The sequence below is a fragment of the Cervus elaphus genome, chromosome 9, assembly GCF_910594005.1.
Source record: "Cervus elaphus chromosome 9, mCerEla1.1, whole genome shotgun sequence".
Classification (NCBI taxonomy): domain Eukaryota; kingdom Metazoa; phylum Chordata; class Mammalia; order Artiodactyla; family Cervidae; genus Cervus; species Cervus elaphus.
Genome location: NC_057823.1, coordinates 14,388,806 through 14,395,859, shown reverse-complemented (window position 1 = coordinate 14,395,859; position 7,054 = coordinate 14,388,806). Strand labels below are relative to the sequence as shown.

General features: G+C 64.2%; 1 long non-coding RNA gene across 2 annotated transcripts; it reads right to left on the bottom strand.

Annotated features, from left to right (window-relative positions):
* Window positions 1-84: 84 nt before the first annotated feature.
* On the bottom strand, window positions 85-6,697 carry LOC122699394. 2 transcript variants are annotated; one of them, XR_006342607.1, is made up of 2 exons: window positions 6,642-6,697; window positions 85-1,369 (listed from the first exon to the last, which is right to left on the bottom strand). It is a non-coding gene; the product is annotated as an uncharacterized LOC122699394 (long non-coding RNA). The 2 variants fall into 2 exon arrangements; XR_006342606.1 differs by lacking the exon at window positions 6,642-6,697 and adding an exon at window positions 4,968-6,628.
* Between the last annotated feature and the right edge of the window lie 357 nt (window positions 6,698-7,054).

The following is a 7,054-nucleotide window of genomic DNA, read 5'->3' as shown; positions in this document are numbered from 1 at the left end:
TCAGACCCATCAACCCTCCCCAGATAAAAAGCCAGGACTCCAGAGTTGCACACTAGAATACATCACAAACCACCAGACCAGGAATAAGGCAGGGGGCAGCTTTTATTTAACTGGACAGCAGGCTCAAGACACAGCAGAGACCTCCCCAAGCTGCTGTCTGCCCCTGCTCCGATGGAGGAGGGGTACACTGAGCCAACTCTTGACAGCTTGGGGGGCTTCACTCTACATCCCTAGTTTCACCCCTAGAAGAGCCCTATTCCATCTGATGATGGATACAGTCTTAACTCTTCCATGCCCTGGACCCACCCAAGGACTGAGCAGGCCTGCTTGTGTCCTCTGGGCCTACAGGGACCTCATTCACCACCCCATGTGCCAGGAGGGTGCCATGGCCCCTCCCCCCAAGTTCGGAAGCCACAGGGCCCAGAGAGAAGGGGCCAGGCAGGTTCAGGTCAGGCCAGCCTGGTTCCGGAAGCCCGGAGTTGGCATTTAACGGTCTGGGGGGCCCAAGGCAGCTTCCTCTTGGGTAACTGGCTGCTGGCAAGATGCAGACCAGCCAGGCCCCCACCAGGTTTGGATGAGGAGGGGCCGAGGGTCGGCCAGGCAAGGACACATCTGGCTTCCTTTCTTCATGGAAGGGCCAGCCAGCCAGCCACCCGCCTGTCTGCTCATTCTCCCTGGGAGCACAGCCCAGTCTTGAGTTGGGACTGGGGGCGGGGGCCAGTCCCCGAGTGCAGAAATTGGAGGAGGGGGCTGCAGCAGACAGCTGGGTTCACCCACCCCATCCCAGGCCCCACCCATCCCCAGGTTCCTCCTCCGGACCCAGGTCCCAGGCCAGCAGGGTCCTCATTTCTTCCCCCAGGCAGCGACTGGCCCACCCAAGGAGGGAAGGGGCCATAGCAGACTCCAAGGGGGCTGGACTCCTGTTCCTGCTGAACTGAGCCAGTGTGCACAAATCAACTGTGTTTCAGCTCAGTAGGCACGGGAGGCAGAGCCCAGGGAAGGCCCGAGGTTGGCCAGGCAGCAGAGGGGGAGAGGTGGCAGGGCCAGAGGAGGCGGCAGGGCCCTGGGGGGGCGGAACTTAGCCACTGTGAACACGACTTGATGTGGACCTGCTCACAAGCAGCTAAGCCCTGCTCCCCAGGCCAGATGCAAGCAGTGGGGCTTCTCTGCCACCCCATCCCCATCCCCAGGGTCAGCGTCCTCAGCGGTGGCGGTGACAGTGGTGGCCCCGGAGGCAGGGCTCAGGGTCGGTTGGAAATCCCTGGCAATGTGATTTGTGACAGGCAGCAAATCCCATCCCCAGGAACCCCAGCCGGCCATGGCACCAGGGTTGAGGGGCAGGGCGCCGGGCAGGGCCAGCAGCTGGCACCTAGGAGAGACGAAAGGAGGTCGTGAGATTTGAGGACCCCTGCCCTCCACGTCCCGCCCTTGCTGCCATCCTTTGAGGTCTCGCAGAGAAGCCGTTTTCCCCATGTGCGTGCGTGCTGTCGCTTCAGTCGCGTCTGACTCTTGCGACCCATGGACTGCAGCCCGTCAGGCTCCCCTGTCCATTGGATTCTCCAGGCAAGAATACTGGAGTGGGTTGCCATGCCCTCCTCCAGGGGATCTTTCCGACCCAGGGATCGAACCCTCATTCTCTTGTCTCCTGCATTGGCAGGCGGGTTCTTCACCACTAGCGCCACCTGGGAAACCCTTTCCCATGTGCAACAGCAGCTAAAGATACCACCAGGCTGGACACCCCCAGCCATGCTTCCCAGACTCAGAGAGGGAGAGATACCCAGAGGGTCACTTTCGGCCAAGGAGGCTGTAGAAACTCCCAGAGCCAGCCCCCACTCCTTTCCTTGGCCGAGCCCCTGCCCCCGCCCCGCCCGCAACACGGAGCCCTGGGCAGGCTAAACGGGGCCATGGAGAGAGGAAGCTGAGGGGGTGGCGGGCAGGCGGCTGAGGAAGTGATCTCACCCCAGCTGGCGCCACTTCCTAGAAGCCTGAAGGGCAGGAGGAAGCCACTAGGGCCTCCCCCCATGGCCCCGTCTCCTCAGCGGCCAGGCCTCAGCCCGCGCCCCACCAGAGCGGATGCCGACAGCGGGCGCTCCACTCTCCCCGCAGGCACGCACCCACCCAGAGCACCAGACCCAGGCTCCAGGTGCAGATCCCGGCTCCACGGTTTCCTAAATACCATCCAAGCCTCAGTCTCCCCATCTGTACAGTGGAGCCAAGAGCCTCTACCGGGTAACACGGTGAGGTTTCACCAACAGTATGTAGCAACTACCCAGCACCAGGACTCCCTACAGAATTTATGGGACTCAGTGCAAAATGAATAATCGGGTGGGGAAAAAAAAAAAGAATACTCCAGGGCCCCTGTTCACAAAATAAGAATTTCAAGATGACAGCAGAGTATCAAACCAAGTGCCAGGTCCTTCTCAGTGGGGAAACACCCTGTGAACCGCACAGGTCACCCACCGGTGACGCCAGCCCTGTGTTCAGTAAATAGAGACCTCTCGGAGGATGAGAGCCCTATGGCTAGGAGCCCCGAACTCTGGAGCCAGTCCAGCTGCATTTGAACCCTGGCTCTGCAGCGCACCAGCTGGGCAACACGGGGCAGGGAAGTCAACCTCTCTGGGCCTCCGTTTTCCCCATCGGCAAAGCAGGGGCAATGCTGTGGTGAGGAACTCATGAGCGCTGTGTGTAACTGGGACGGGGCTAGGCTATCATTCCCCAGGCAGAACAGGAAGGAGGATGGCATTCAGGACACTGCACACGGGTAGGACCTCGGCGCCCAGAGAGGACGGGGGTGGCCACCCCCGGGAGACAGGTGGAGGGCGGTGCCCTGCTCTGCGCCGACCCCGCCATACACACACCACATACGCCGGCCACCCGCTTTACGGCGGGGCCCCAGCCCAGCCCTGACTCTTCAAGGTCTAGGGGCACCAACCGGGAGCAGACGAGGCCCCGCAGGGCGGCCGGCCTCCCTGGGCCGCCTCCGGAAGTGAGACAGCACATTCGTGTCCCAGGGACGAAACGGGAAGGGCGGCCATTTGGCCAGGCCCGTTTCCTGTGGGGTTTCCCCTGCACAGAGCCCCGGGTCGGGGCCAAGGCCACTCCCCAATCCCCGCAGGCACACAAGGCCTGGGTCTTCAGTGCAGGGGGCACTACCAAGCAGGTGCCCAGGAGCAGGATGACCCCCCCATTACCATAGGTGTGCCCCCCAGGCTCAGGGGAGACGGTGTCCAGGGAGGGCCAAGCTCCTGGCAGCTGGAGGCGTTTTGGTGGGGGGGGGTGGCGCAGGCGGAGGGCCCTTGGGCCAGGGGAGTAGGGCAGGCCCCAGGTCACACCATGGATGGATGGATGGATGGGTGTCTAAGTCCGCTCTGCAGACAGGGCGTGGACTTGAGAGACATACTCCGTAAGCCTACCCCCCCCCCCGAAACCCCATGCTCCAAGAATGAATCAGGGGCAGCTTCCGCCGGGGGCGCCACCACCGCCGCCGCCGCCGCCCCCAAGCCTGGTCCCCAAATACTTTCCACCCTCTCAGAGCAGCTGGGATCGGAAAATACCAAGGGCCGCTGGCCCCGCCCTCCCAGCCTGTCACTAACGCTTTGCCTAATGGGCCCAGACTCTCCGCAGAGGCTCCCTGGGCCAGGCCCTGAGCCAGCCGCTAACCTGGGCCTTCCAGCCAAGTGCCGCCTGACCACCAGGGCCACCCCCCCTGCCCCGCACCCATCACCCCCATTCCAAGGAGGCCACCATCACCACCAGCCCAACCGACGGGGCAGCCCTCGGAGGTCGGCACCCAGCTGAAGGAAGGCAGGACACTGGCAAGTGGGTGGGCCCCCACTGCCCACCCAGGGCTGAGGGGAGGGGGGCAGGCTCAGGAAGGGGTGAGTAAGTGAGGAGTGAATCACTTGTTATAAATAGGGGAACCGTGCAAGTCACATCTCAGCCCCCATGGTGCCCAGCCACGCCACGCTCCAACCCCCTGCCTTCAACTCTGATGACCCTCAGACTGATCACAGAATTCCCAGGGGACCCCTAACGTCCACACGGTGAGCCCTTCACTGAGGGGTACATGCTAGCACCGTGTTCACCTCTGCCTGATCCCCAAACAGGTCCCTGTCCCGGCCATCTGGCCTGCATTTTTGGGGGCGCTGGCCTCGAGGGTAGTCGCTGGCTTCCAGGCCCGATCCCCCTCCTACGGCACCCCGACAATTCCCAGGCCCAAAGCTTTAGGTTCCTGGGCTCCCCAAGTCATTCCCAAGGTGTGGGTGACCACGGTCGTGGACGCTGACACCAGACCAAGGACAGGAGGCTGAGGGGCTTAGCATCGCCCAAGTCGGTTCCCTGGCCCAACCCAGGACCCCAGCCCAGACCACCCAGGCCTGCTCTGCCCAGGGCCACAGCTTGGTGACCACACCCAGGGTGGCGCCAGTTCCAGCACCCGGGGGCAAGGCGCCGCTAGAGCATGACTCAGCCGTGCCCAGCATGGCGGCGTCCTTCTCTGCCCAAGGATTCTCACACGCCCACACCCACTGGCTTCCGAGTACGTCCTTCCCAGGGGACCAGCCTTCCCCAGACACACCTCCATGATCACCCAGGACACCCGATGGCAAGAGGGAAGGTGGTCAGAGGGCCGCCCCCAAAAGGGATCTGAAGGCGAGGGCCTTGGACAGGGAGGGGAAGCGGACACATCTCTCCGCTCGCTTTCCCAATGCTTCCCATATACAGATGGAAAAGCTGAGGCCCAGAGGGTTCAGAGCCAGGCCCAAGGTCATGCGAGAAGTCTAAAGAAAAGCCAAGGCCTGATCCTGGCTTCAAGTGCACGCAGAGTGGGAAAGGGCTGGCCAGCCAGCCCAGTGAGGGGCCGGAAGGAATTTTCTCCAGACCGCCCAGGGTTCCTGGCGGCGTCCTTCGCTTCGAACTGACCCCCACCCAGCCTCCCAAGGTAAAGGGCAAACGCTGAAGAATCTTACGGTATATCAAAGAATCACCTAGGCCCTCGGTGAGCAGGTCCACTGTACCCTTTGGGCCAGTGTCCCTCGGACTTCCAGGGGGACAGGGGTCTGCCCCACAGCTGCGGCCCGCACACATCTGGCCTTCACTTGCAACAGGTAGAGGTTGGTGGGGTGGGGTCCCGCAGAGGACCCTTGGAGCATCCGTCCCTGTTGTTTCTTTCCACTGAGCAAGGGTCTGCGGAGACTCAGAGGCCGGGCCGGCACAGGCAGGCCCGACCCCCCTGGACACGCCCTGTCACGCATGTGCTCCGCGTGCCAGCCCAGAGCCAGGCCAGCAGCTATTTCGGGGGCCCCCTCCAGACCCACAGACAAGGCTCGCCCACTGGGGTCTTGAGGGAGCTCCCAGAGGACATCCTGCAAGGACAGAGGGCAGTGGGTGCCCCTGGGGCGCTAGAAGACAGCTGGCACGGAGCCCTAGGGCCCGTGCCTTCCCAGGACAGCGGCATGTGAACACATGCGCATGGGCTGGCCCAGGCGCGGTGCGTGGGTGAGCGGACAGGGTGTGCCCTCCATCACCTCGCCTCTAAGCTCGGGCACCTGTTGGGGACTGCCCTCCGGCTCGGGCTGGCATCGGCAGGGCTGCCAGAGGACACCCTTATGCCAAGGGTCCCAGCTTCCCCCTCGAAGACCACCCATCAGGAGCAGGCAGTTGGTTGGAGCTGGGGCAGAAAGGATAGGTGACACAGAGCCAACCGCACCTCCAAGACATTCAGGAAGCCACTGGGTCTGGGCCTGGCTGGCTTGCACCAGACAGGCAGTGTAGGGCTGAGGGGCTTTGGTAGCAGTGGAGCCCAGCACTGGGGTCAGAGGTCAGTCTGGCGCTAGGATGAAGGGGTCCGGGTTCAGTCTGAGCCCTTTCACCCTCTTCTTGCACCCCAAGGGCACAGGAACCCCAAGCTACACAGGGCCGAGGAGTCAGCCCTCCAGGAAACTCCCAGATGTGGGCCCCCTTTCTATGAATGAGCCTTCTTAGTTGGGCCAGAAGGAGTGAGAAGGGAGGAGAGGGGTGCCCCTAGTCCTCTTTTAAACCCAGGCTGGACTACTGGGTCCCCACTTCTCTCCTCTGGAGGGCCTCCCCACCCCCACACTGGCTGACATGTCAAGAACTTGAAGCACTGTCCTCCACCCGCATCCACAGAACTCTGGGAGACCCCCACTCACACAGCCCAGACAGGCACCTACCTTCCCAATCCCGGGGCCGAGACACCATGTCCATTCCCTCCACCCCGAGGGGGGCACATATCCTCCCACCCAGCGCCCAACTCCGACCCACCTTGACCTGCCCCGATTCGCGTTGGGACCCGCCCTCCCCAGCACGCTCTCACGAATCTCCAGGGTCGGGGGAGTGGCTGGGGGGTCGCCTTGGGCCCTTGGGGACGGAGTAGAGGTGGGCCGCCCTTCCCCCGCTCCAAAGGGGGCGCCCCGGGACTGACTCCGCGGCCGCCACCATCAGACCGGCCCCGCCGTCCCCCCAGCCACCGGCGGCGGGGCGCGGGGCGGCGCCCTCCCCCTCGCCCAGGGCTGGGGGACCTGCCAGGCGCACCCCCCACTCCGCCCACGAGTACAGCGCGGAAAAGTTATCGCCGCCACCACGGCGCCGCAGTCTCCCTCCCGGTTGCTTCCCCGACTCACCCGCGGGGGAGGGGAGCCGGCACTCGGGGCTCCGGCCGCCGCCCCGGCCCGGCCGGCCGACACCCGGCCGGGCGGGCGGGCGGCGGGCCCGAGAGGGGCCGGGGGCGGTCGCCGGCCGCGCTCCATCCCACTCACTGGCCGGCCCGCCGCGGGGCCGAATCGCTTTTAAAACCTCCTCGTCTCCTCCCCTCCCGGGCCGGGCAGGGGGCGGGGGCGGGCGCGGGACGGGGCGGGCGCCGCCGTCATGTGCCCCCGGAGCCGGTCCGCCCCCACTTTCTCTCTCCGGTCCCCCAACTCGGTCCCGTCCCCAACTCAGCCCTAACTTTTCCCTGCCTTGTCCCAAGTCTTTCTGAGCCTAAGTCTTAGCTCAACTTCTCCCTCTGCGTCCTGGGCTCGGGGATCCAGCCCCAGTT